General features: G+C 38.9%; 1 protein-coding gene across 1 annotated transcript in view; it reads right to left on the reverse strand.

Moving 5' to 3' along the window:
* The window catches only part of ARL13B (ADP ribosylation factor like GTPase 13B), a 79,976-nt gene that overhangs the window by 66,137 nt on the left and 1,771 nt on the right, over nucleotides 1-12,068 (reverse strand). The window contains exon 2 of the mRNA XM_015566215.1: nucleotides 5,099-5,105. The gene's annotated coding sequence lies outside the window, so the exon portion shown is untranslated. The remainder of the gene's footprint in view (nucleotides 1-5,098; nucleotides 5,106-12,068) is intronic.

Below are 12,068 nucleotides of genomic sequence, written 5' to 3' on the forward strand. Positions count from 1 at the left end.
AAGGGTGGGTAGGAGCCTCTCCCGCCTCCTCAGCAGTGCTAAGGATGTCCGACTGCATCTTAGGCCTGCTCCCTGCTGGCAAGTGGACATCCCCCAAGGGCTCCCGGGCTGCCAGAGTGATGTCTGACTGCCAGCTTAGGCCCAATTCCCCAGGGAGTGGGCCTAATCCAGCAGGTGGACATCCTCCAAGGGGTCCCAGACTGCAAGAAGGCATAGGCCGGGCTGTGGGACACCCCTGAGTGCACAAATTTTTGTGCACTGGGCCTCTAGTATTCATATAATTTTTTAACAGGATATTACGTTCAAATAAAAAGAATTCTTCAAAATATGAAATTCACTTGGAATATTGTAATCATGCTGAGACGAGCACAAAATAAGCCTCTCTCTGGATTTCTATTTACTTTGACTAACCTTGCAAATTAGTTAATTTTGAAGATCATTAAGCCATATTTTTGAAAACATGGATTTAATTAAATATTTGGGGTAATTAAAGCCTTAATGAATAATTATAACATTAGCAGTACAAATAAAAATCGCACTGTGAATTCCGACATTCCTAATAAAACATTAAATTTGTATATTCATAATAAAATGAGTTTACAAGGTTAACATTTACCTAACACTCAAAATTCTATTTAACTCTTTATATAATGAAGATGTTACAATCTAATACATGTTAAAATGTACATGCCACTATAGTTTTTTAAAATATAGTAAATTATCACTGACTGGAAACAGTTTGGCTGTGGTGGTCTATGACCAACAATAAGAAGAAAGATTGTCTATGCCTGTTAATCTTGTGATTATTGATGAAATACATTAGTCCTTCAATTGAAAAAAAATAACATACAGTGTTCTTAGATTTACAGTATCTAGAAAAGTTGCCTAGTAATACATCATTCATTTAGTCATTTAGTCAGACAGTAATTTATGAAAAAGTACATCAGACACTAAACACTGTGGACACAAAAATGCCTGAGACATATTCCCTATGCCAGAGTGCTCATCCTCTGAGAGTGACTAAAATGTAAACAAATATTGGTAGATTGTGACATGATAACAGTTAAAAATGCTCATCTCTATATACAAGATGCTAAAGGAAAACAGAGCAAGGGGACTTTATCCAGCCTTAGAAACATAAAAAAAATCAGGAAAGCTTCTTTCACAAAGTGATGCCTCAGCTAAGTTCTTAAACTGGAGGAGTTTGCCAAGCAATGGGAATGTGAAAGCAGAAAAAAGGAGGAAGAGATTCCAGACTGAGAACACTGTCTAAGGAGACACCACATCAAGGGGGTGCGAATTGGCAGCGTGTTGAGTTGCTGAACCCAGGAGTTAAGAACACACTTCAGTAGAGCAGCCTTAAACAAAAGGAGAACATGCTCGTTAGACTCATACATAATCACAAGTCAGTACAACCATGTATTGAGTCTAAAGGGAACTTGACATCTGCTACGTAAGAAATCAGTATTGCCTGGCCATGTGGCTCAGTGGTTGAGCATTGACCTATGAACCAAGAAGTCACATTTCAATTCCTGGTCAAGGCACGTGCCCAGGTTGTGGGCTCAATCCCCGGTGGGGGGCATGCAGGAGGCAGCCAATCAATGATTCTCTCTCATCACTGATATTTCTATCTCCCTTTCCCTCTGAAAAAAAAAATCCAGTATCCTCAAATAGTAAATAATCTAACCTTTAATATATTATCAGTATCCTCAAATAGTAAATAATCTAACCTTTACAGAAGTTGGAAGTGACCAATTCACTCAGTACAGTTATTCCTGATGTTTAATTATATAACCAAACTATAAAGGCTGATATGGGAAGAACTCTGGTATTGTAAGACATGCATTACATTTGTATAGTAAGTAACATAAAAGGGATTGTAGGCACTCATATATAGCCATAAACCTGGTGTAAGATCTGTGTTCAAATCCTAGATTTGCCACTTCCAAGCCTGGGACACATTATTTAATTTCTCAGCATTTCATCAGTAAAATGAGGATAATAACAATATCCAATCCAAAATTAAATAAGACAATGCAAGTAAGGTGCACAGTGCTTGTGGCACATAGTAAGTGCTCAACCAACAGCTACTCTTGTTACAGTATCAAATTCAAGACAGGGAGTCCACGAGATGAGACCAGAGAGATGGGCAGGGACCAGGTAAAGAGGAGGATTAAGGGTTTCAGTTTTGCACATGTTAAGAGTGGTACTTGTCTGACACTGAAATCGGAAGCTGGAGGAGATATTTGGACTGGGTTTATGAGACATATCCGTGGTAGTTGAAACTATGACAACAGACAAAATAGCCTGAGAGAGCACGGGATAAAGAGGCACCGTGGACAGGGGAACATGGAACTCTGAGAATCTTTGAAGAAATGCTTAAAATTGTGGTCAGAAAGAAATGAGCAGACCAAAGACATGGCAGCACTGAAGCAGTTTCCAGAAGGTAAAAAAATGAACACCATCAAAGAGTGCAAAGTTTTGTAAAATAAAGGTATGTTTTTTGTAGTTGTTCCAAATTAAGTACCTCAGAAATAAATGCTTTCGGTTTTTCCCAAACCCTGCAATAACCAATGCTTTGAATTTATATAGCATGTCTTGACAGTCCAAAGCTATTTTACCCTGTCATTTATCTTCATACTGTCCCTGCAAGTGGAAGAGGTACAAGTTACCCAAGGTTATGAAATGAGTTAAAGCAGAATTAGGTAAACAGTGTAAGGAGTGGAAGAAGGAGAAATCATGGAGCTAGCTAAACTACAAAATGTTTTGCAGAAAAAACAGGATAGCAGAAACACAGGATGTTTTTCTTGCAAGTGCAAAATAAAATGTTGTAAAAAGGCCAGGAACCAATCACAGAGCAGCACAGAGAGACAAAGAGCGGGCCTTTAGAAGATATAAGGAGAAGAGCAGAATGCTTTGGTGGCAAACCATTTGGGTTCCCTCCCTGAATGGGGAGTCTGTGTTTGCCTGTAATAAACTCCTGCCTTGCTTGAATTCCTCTGGTCTATGGCTTCATTCCTCGATTCCATGAGACACGACCTTGGGAAGAATTCCAGCTCACCAGATCCAGTATCAGTTACAGTGATAATAAGAAGTTAGTCAACAGCAGTTTCCATGTGAAGTTTAAATACAATGGTTTGTAAAAACAATAATTATTATTTTAAAGGATAACTTGAAACATTTTAATAACTGGAACCATAAGATTTACTCACATTCATATATATACTAGAGGCCCAGTACACAAAAATTTGTGCACTTGGGGGGTCCCTCAGCCCGGCCTGTGCCCTCTCGCAGTCTGGGACCCCTAAGGGGATGTCCACCTGCTGGACTAGGCCCGCTCCCCAGGGATTGGGCCTAAACTGGCAGCCAAACATCCCTCTGGCAGCCTGGGATACCTTGAGGGATGTCCACTTGACAGCAGGGAGCAGGTCTAAGCTGCAGTCGGACATCCTTAGCGCTGCTGAGGAGGCGGGAGAGGCTCCCACCATCACCGCTGTGCTGGAAGCCGTGGCTGGTTTGCCCTGAAGGGTGTCCTGGATCAGGGTGGGGGTCCTGCTGGGGTTCCTGGCCAGTGGTGGCAAGTGGCTGATGGCTTTTTGCAGGCTGCCCAAGCCCCCCAGTGGGGACCCTCACTCCATGAGGGTGAGGCCATCCTGGGTGAGGGGCTGATGGTTGTTTGCAGGCTGGCCACGGCCCCCAGCCACCCAAGCTCCCAGTGGAGGCTGGCTGAAAGCAGGTATCTGAGATTTATTTATCTTCTATAATTGAAACTTCGTTGCCTTTAGCGGAGGTCACAGGCGGCCAGGGCAGGTGGGAAGCTTGGCTTCCTCCATCATTGGGGCAACCAAGCCTCCTTGCTTACTCCAGCTCTGTGGCCGGCCACCATCTTGGTTGGGTTAATTTGTATATAGTCACTCTGACAGGCTGGTGGGCGTGGCTTGGGGCGTAGAGGATGTGCGGTCAATTTGCATGTTTCTCTTTTATTAGGCGTAGAGGATGTGTGGTCAATTTGCATGTTTCTCTTTTATTAGATTAGATAGATATACACATAGATATACTAGTACATCAGGTATCCAGGTAGTCTGCCTCATTTCCATCAAGATAATTTATAATTTTTTCTCCACATTTAGGCCTATCAGAATCATAACCTTGTTTCTGGACGTAATAGGTATATTATCTAGTTATAGGTAAATTAACTAAAGTCAAAAATTGCATGCTTGTTAATAAAAGCTACCCATGATGTTGATGAAAATCAAGTCATAGTATTTTTCTGCTTAAAGTCCTTAAACAGAATCAAGACCAAACTCTGTAGACTCTTCTTCTGCCACTCCCCAGCGGGCCTGTAAGACCAGCAATTCTCCCAGTCCTTCCTGACCATCTGTGCGACCACAGTAAACAGATCCTAACTTTGTCATGCAACTTATCATACAGTCTCCTCTACTAAAATCTCTCTTCATCAACTCTGTAGCCCAAGTATCAAATGTGTGAGGCATCCTTACTGAATAAAAAAACATAAATATAACATGTCATTCCCCCATTTGCTGAGTAAAAATTAAACAAAATTAAAGTATATAACTGTAAGCAAAAAGGTACATATACAATTTATAAAACTCTTTACCTCAAGGTAAAAGTTCAGTATTAAAGAATGTAATTAAAATCAGATATCTTCTAACATCAAACCGACTAAGGTTTTCAGAAAAACTTTACATGCTCATGGTTTCGGGGTAATAATTAACAGTGTTTATTTCAATTAACAGTTAAAAGTTTTTTTAAAACTGAAATAACTTCCAGTAAAAAAAAGGAAAGTAGGGATTAAGAGAGTAAAGGCCTGTTTTATATATTTTATCTCATGGTCTCTTTTCATATAAAAATGTACAACATAGCATACCAGAAATATAAGCAACATAATATTTGAGTTTTAACTTAGTCTCAGAAAACACTTGAATTTGAATATTTTCTGAATGACATTACTGCAATCATTTGAACATCTACAACTCTAAGGAAGACAATACTTCAAGGAGGTCATTACATAGAAGTTATTTCTAAAAAATATTATACAAATCAAAATAAAATTTCATTACAAAACAAAATTTGAGACACCAAAACTGATATGTATTACCTAAAATATTTAAAACTATATGGAGCAGGTTGTAAATTTACAAGTAATAAACACATACATGGAAAGGGATTTGGAAACACTGTTTTATAACATATAGTTAAGAAAATGAAAAAAAAATCTACCACAAAGGAAATGACACAATGAAAAAAATTATGATGTGATTTTATTGTGCAAGTGTATGACTTCCTGAGATTTTAATTCAGATAGTACAGCCCAGGATAATAGCACACCAAAAACACTATCTGAACTCATGGAGTACTAATAAGTAGTAAGAGGATCAAACTTGGGATCATATGCTTTTAAATCTTGGTCAAGTTAAATTTTTAGTGTCAGTTAGTTGATTTCTAAAATATAAAGGGATAGAATCAGGATATCTCTAGGTTCTAACATACCCTGAAATTCTAAAATTCTTACCCTGAATAAACAAGAAGCTGTAGGGGGATAAAAAGAAATGTAAGATATTCCAGTACTGCATACAACACATCAGATAATCCCTGCTAATCTGTATGTACAGCTTAATTTTAAAAATTAGGAACTCAGCTATTTCTAGAAATGGTATAGATTTACAGTTATATTTATTTACAACAAGAAAGATGGCTATTGGAGTGCTAACTGTTCCCCCACTGAAAAAAAATTCACAGCAAGGATGACATTGCACATCACTGTATGTTTCCCAGACACCACACTGGTCAATGCACACTGCTTACTGTGACATCTGAGGCTCTTCCTTCAGACTTGGTCACAGTGAACAGCAATTTACTTAGAAATTTGAAGGAAAGCTTTGCTTGTCTGAAATATGACATCAAAAAACACAGGCGGACAAGTAACTAGTAATTCCAGGGAGTGAGTAACTGTGGGGAGGAATGGTAGGAGATGACTAGAGTGCAGGGAACTTCAAGGATTTAGTGCCTTTTCTTTAGAAAAAAAAAATGACATATCATGAGCAAAGGTAAATATTCTTAAAACTTGGGTGATAAGCACATGAGTACTTACTATATTTCTCTTTTTGTTTAAATGATGGTAAAAAATACTCTTATTATTTTTACATTATAATCCTATATAATAAAGAGCTAATATGCTAATTAGACCAAACAACAGAACCACCGTCGTCCAGACGATGCCAGGGCTGCGAGGGCTGAGCCCCTTGCACAAGTTTCGTGCATTGGGCCTCTAGTATTACATAAAATTCTTGCTGTAAACATTCTTTCACTTAAATTACTGTGAATTCCCTTAAATTTTCTGCTTCTCATAAGGGGGCCATTCCTGAAATCATGCTCATAGTAAGCTTAGGGAGCATAAATTTCTTCAAGACCCAGGTAAAATTAAATCCTTCCCAAAGTCCTGCTACCAATTCCTGATAAAAATCTTGAAGATCATCTGTCAACTGTTGAATATTCTATCCTACTTTATATGCACTATTTCATCAACTAGATGCTACTTGATATAAAAATAGGAGTTCAGAGTAGGTAGGTGATAATATGTAAGGATGAAGACCTGCTTACAGGTATTTACTGGTCCAGATATTTACCGAGCACCATGGTTTAACAGACCTTGTGTTGAGCCCAAGATGAAGACTGCTCCCAATACACAAAATAAATCTGAATAGAGATCTAAATGTTAAAATTTAAAATGTAAGTGCACTAGAAGAAAGTATAAGTGAATATAATCTTGGAGTAGTAATGAACTTCCTAATTTTACACTGAAAGAATGATATATTTGAATAAAATATTTTAAAATTGTGTGATTCACAAAAACCACGAAAAAATTTAAAACCATAATAGAAGAAAAATATATTCAACATATACTACAGAGCAACAGTTGCTGCGATAAATAAAATCTTTTTTTAAGAATATTCAATAAGAAAATGAATGCAGCTGCCCAAATAGAAAAACATCAAAGAGAATCATTGGGAAATTCCCAGACAATACAAATGTCCAAGGAAAAATGTTTAATTTTACCAGTAAACATGAAAATAAAAACTGCCCGGCCAGCGTGGCTCAGTGGTTGAGCTTCAACCTATGAACCCAGAGGTCACATTTCGATTCTGGATCAGGGCACATGCCCAGGTTGCAGGCTTGGTCCCCAGTAAGGGACCTGCAAAAATCAGCCGATTGATGATTCTCTTTCATCACTGATATTTCTATTTCTCTCCCCCTCTCCATTCCTCTTTGAAATCAATAAAAATATATTTTTTTGAAAAAAGAAAAAACTAAAACTAAATAGTGTTTTCCTTTAACAAAACAACAACTACTTTTTAAGGGGAAAAAAGGCACCCTTAAACACTGCTAGTAGGAGTAGAAATTAGTTTAAAAAAAAAAGCTTTTCTGAAGAGCAATTTGACAATATATATCAAATGCCTTAAACTTTTTCATATTATTTGATCTGGAATTTTCAAAGATATTTATATAAAAATGCTCCCCAAAGCATTGTTGGTAAATAGTGAAATATTTTAAACATTCTAAATATATAACTAGAGGCCTGTTGCACGAAAAGATTCATGCAATAGGCCTTCCCTTCCCCTAGCTGCCGGCACTGGTTTTCCCCCAGCAACTGGGACCCAGGCCTTCGCTCCAGCTGGAGCCGCCTTCAAGCCTTCACTGCTCTGGCCAGAACCACCTTCAGTCTTCACTCCACTGCTTCGTGCCTACTTATGCAAATTAACCACCATCTTTGTTGGTGGTTAATTTGCATATCTCGCTGATTAGCCAATGGGAGGCGTATCAAAGGTACAGTCAATTACCATGTTTGTCTATTATTAGATAGGATAGGAATGATTAAACACACTTTAATGAATGTATGCAACACACTACTCTGCTATTAAAAACGATGTTGGAAAAAATACGTAAGGATGCAAAAAGATGTGAATTATACATTAAAGCAAAAATAAAAAATAAAAAGCTATGAAACAGCACTATTACTTCATTGTTGTTTTAAAATTTACATGTATGTAAGAAATTCTGCACTTAAAATACTAAAAATGGTAATCTCTAGAGGCATGAGCTAATGGGTAACTTAAATATATTACTTTTAGCTTAACTGAGCCTTCAATGTTCTCCAATAAACATACATCATCTTTAAATAGCAATAAACATAAATTATTTTTAAATGTTTGAAAAATAACAATAGTTCATGTCTACAAGATATCTTGGAGAACTAGTGAAAAGATTAAACATTTTACTAAAATAAATGATTAAATGTAGAGACAAATACAAGGTGCTAGGCAAATACAATGAAAGTGTGAAGAATGTAGCTGGAATTCAAGGACAGTTTCCTGAAAAAAATAATCTCCCAGCTGAGATTTGAAGCATGGTAAGGAAGACCCAAAGAAGGAAAGGCATTTGGAGAAAAGGAGGAACTAGAGAACTTAAGTAACCCAAATTTGACATGACAACAGGAGAAAGAATGGCTTATGAAGAGTCCACTTAGCCCAGGGGTCCTCAAACTTTTTAAACAGGGGGCCAGTTCACTGTCCCTCAGACCGTTGGAGGGCCAGACTGTAGTTTAAAAAAAAAACTATGAACAAATTCCTATGCACACTATGCATATCTTATTTTGAAGTAAAAAAACAAAACGGGAACAAATACAATATTTGTATTTGCATGTGGCCCGCGGGCCGTAGTTTGAGGACCCCTGACTTAGCCAGTTCAGGACAAATCTTGAGTAACTTTTAAGTAATAAGATTAGATGTTATTCGTAAGGCAATTAGGAAAGATTTTGAAGACTTAAAATCTATTGTATACTACAAAAGACCACTGACAGCAGTGTGGGGGATTAATCAAAAGGGGATAGTGGAAAGTCTGTCAAAGAAATGGGAGAGCCCAACAGGCGTAGCTCAGTGGTTGAGCATCAACCTATGAACCAGGAGGTCACAATTCAATTTGTGGTCAGGGCACATGCCCTGGCTGAAGGCTTGATCCCCAGTGTGGGGTGTGCAAGGAGGCAGCCAATCGATGATTCTCTCTCATCATTGATGTTTCTATCTCTCTCTCCCCCTTCCTCTCTGAAATGAATAAAAAATATATTAAAAAAAAAAAAGAAATCTGGGAGAGAATGGAATAATGGATAGAGCATTGGGTATGGCAAAGCTGAAAAGAGTGCAAGATAATTAAGTGGTTAAAAAAAACGGCAGAAATCAAAGGATTTTGATGATTTAAGAGAATAAAACATAAGGGTGTCCAGGATTACTCTTGGCCTCTGATTTGGGTAACAGAAAGACACAAGCAATTTGTCATGGAAATCAGAGACTTAAGCGCAATTTGGATGTGGTGGGATTGAGGGTTGTGTGAACTGGATATGTATGTCTTAAAGTGGTAGATGAGTCTTTGTGCTGGAAACTTGTACTTGGGAGTGAATGTTGAGGTGGTAGATGAAGTCCCAATATTAAGTGAGATTGACCACAAAGAGAGAATATGTAGAAGAAAATAGTTGAAGACAAACCCTGGGGCAATCTTGGGGAGTCAGATGAAGAAAGGCTAACTGGCAAGTAGACACAGAAAAGGAAAAAAGGCAGAAAAGCAAAGATTTAAAAATTCAGGGGAAAAAAATCAGAGAATTTTAAAAAGGGAGTTGTGTTTTTTAAATTTAAATACTTATTGTTGAGAGTATTACAAATGTAATACCCACTTCCAGCAAGTTCCCACCCTGCCCCAGGCCTTCCTAATTTTTGTGTTCATAGTTAATGCATATGTACATATGTTCTTTGGTTAACTTCTCCCCCACAGCCCCTTCCCTCTGAGATTCATCAGTCTGTTCCATGTTTCCATGCCTTTGGATCTATTTTATTCATCAGTTTATTTTGTTCATTAGATTCCTTATTTATTTTGATTTTTAGATTAAATCATTGATGGATATGTATTTATTGCCATTTTATTGTTCATGTTTTTTCTTCTCCTTCTTTTCCTCTTTTTCCTAAAGAATACCGTTCAACATTTCATGTAATACTGATTTAGTATTGATGAACTCCTTTAGTTTTTTCTTGTCTGTGAAGCTCTATATCTCACCTTCAATTCTAAATTATAGCTTTGCTGGGTAGAGTAATCTTGGTTGTAGGTCTTTGCTGTTCATCACTTTGAATATTTCTTCCCACTCCCTTCTGGCCTGCAAAGTTTCTGTTGAGAAATCAGCTGACAGTCGTGTGGGTACTCCCTTGTAGGTAACTGAGTTTCTTTATCTTGCTGCTTTTAAGATTCTCACTTTGTCTTTTGCTCTTGGCATTTTAATTATGATGTGTCTTGGTGTGGTCCTCTTTGGATTCCTTTTGGTTGGGGTTCTCTGTGCTTCCTGGACCTGGTGCTAGCACCTGCTGCCAGGGACCCCTTAGGGGATGTCCAACTGCCAATTTAGGCCCAATCCCTGCAGTCGGACATCCCTCTCACAATCTGGGACCACTGGTTCTTAACCGCTCAACTGCCTGCCTGATCGCCCCTAACTGCCTCTGCCTGCCTGCCTGGTTACCCCAACTCCTCTGCCTGCCTGCCTGATTGCCTCTAACCTCTCTGCCTGCTTGGCTGATTCCTCTAACTGCCTCTGCCTGCCTGCCTGATCGTGCCTAACTGCCATCCCCTGCTGACCTGATCTCACCCCCAACTGCTCTCCCCTGCCAACCTGGTCTCGCCCCCAGCTGCCTCTGCCTGCCTGGTTGCCCCTAACCACCCTCCCCTGCCAGCTGATCTTGCTCCCAACTGCCCTCCCCTGCCAACCTGATCACACCCCCAATTGCGCTCCTCTGCCAACCTGGTCTCGCCCCCAACTGCCCTGCTAGCTTGATCACTCCTAACTGCCTCTGACTTGGCCCCCACCATCATGGCTTTGTCCGGGAGGAAGTCAGATGTCCCGAAGATGGCTTGTCGACCCGGTCTAATTAGCATATTACCCTTTTATTAGTATAGATGATGCCAAGAGATTGAAAATAATTCATTGGATATAATAACCAGGCTGCATCTAATATAGTACAAACAACTGAATTGAAGGGTCTATGTCAAGCATGTCAAACTCAAAGGCTAACATGGGCCAAATATATAAGGTTTAAGTTTATGTGTGTCGCAAAAAAACAAAAGCTTCAATTTCATAGAAAAATCGGTTTATTTTGATAGAGACATGCTGAATACAAAGGGCTGAAATAAATGAGTAATCATTAACAAAATAATGGAACATTTTAATAAAAACTGATACTTTTTCTTGAACATTAACTTACCAGACACTGAATAACTGCACAAATTAATAAGCATAATGCAAATAAACCTATTTTTCTTGTTCTCAAAAAGCGAAGTATTTCCTATTGTGCACACCAAACAAGTCAGTACAAGACGAATGACTTGCCAATTGGCTGCTAAAATATTCACTGCCAGTATTAGTGAAGAGAAATGGTGCACCTGCACGTAAGGCGAATAAGGGAAATGAAAGCAACATGATTATAGTAATCAGTCATTAGCAAACATTGGAATCCATTATTAATAATCCTATCTAATAAAAGAGAAACATGCTAATTAGCATACATCCGCTACCCTTCCCATTGGCTAATCAGTGAGATATGCAAATTAACTGCCAGCCAAGATGGCAGCCAGCAGCCAGGCAGCTGAAGCGAACATGAACATGAGGCTTGCTTACTCCAGTGATGGAGGAAGTCAACCTTCCCCGCCTGCCGCAGCTCAGCTCTGAGCTCCGGATGAAACAGTGTTGCAATTATAGAACCTAAACAAACCCCAGAAACCTGCTTTCAGCCAGCGCAGCCTCAGAGCTTAGAGCGGCCAGTGATGGCAACAGAGTTTCAATTATAGAATCTAAACAAACCCAGGTACCTGCTTTCAGCCGGCAACAGCCTCAGAACTGGAGCCTGCTCTCAGCTCCAGTGACAGCTATAGAAGGTAAATTAATCCCAGAATAAAAAAAAAAAAAGGAAACCAAGATGGCGGCATAGGTTAACGCCGGAGATTGCTGCCTAGAACAACAC

This window comes from Myotis davidii, unplaced genomic scaffold (genome assembly GCF_000327345.1).
Source record: "Myotis davidii unplaced genomic scaffold, ASM32734v1 scaffold482, whole genome shotgun sequence".
NCBI lineage: Eukaryota > Metazoa > Chordata > Mammalia > Chiroptera > Vespertilionidae > Myotis > Myotis davidii.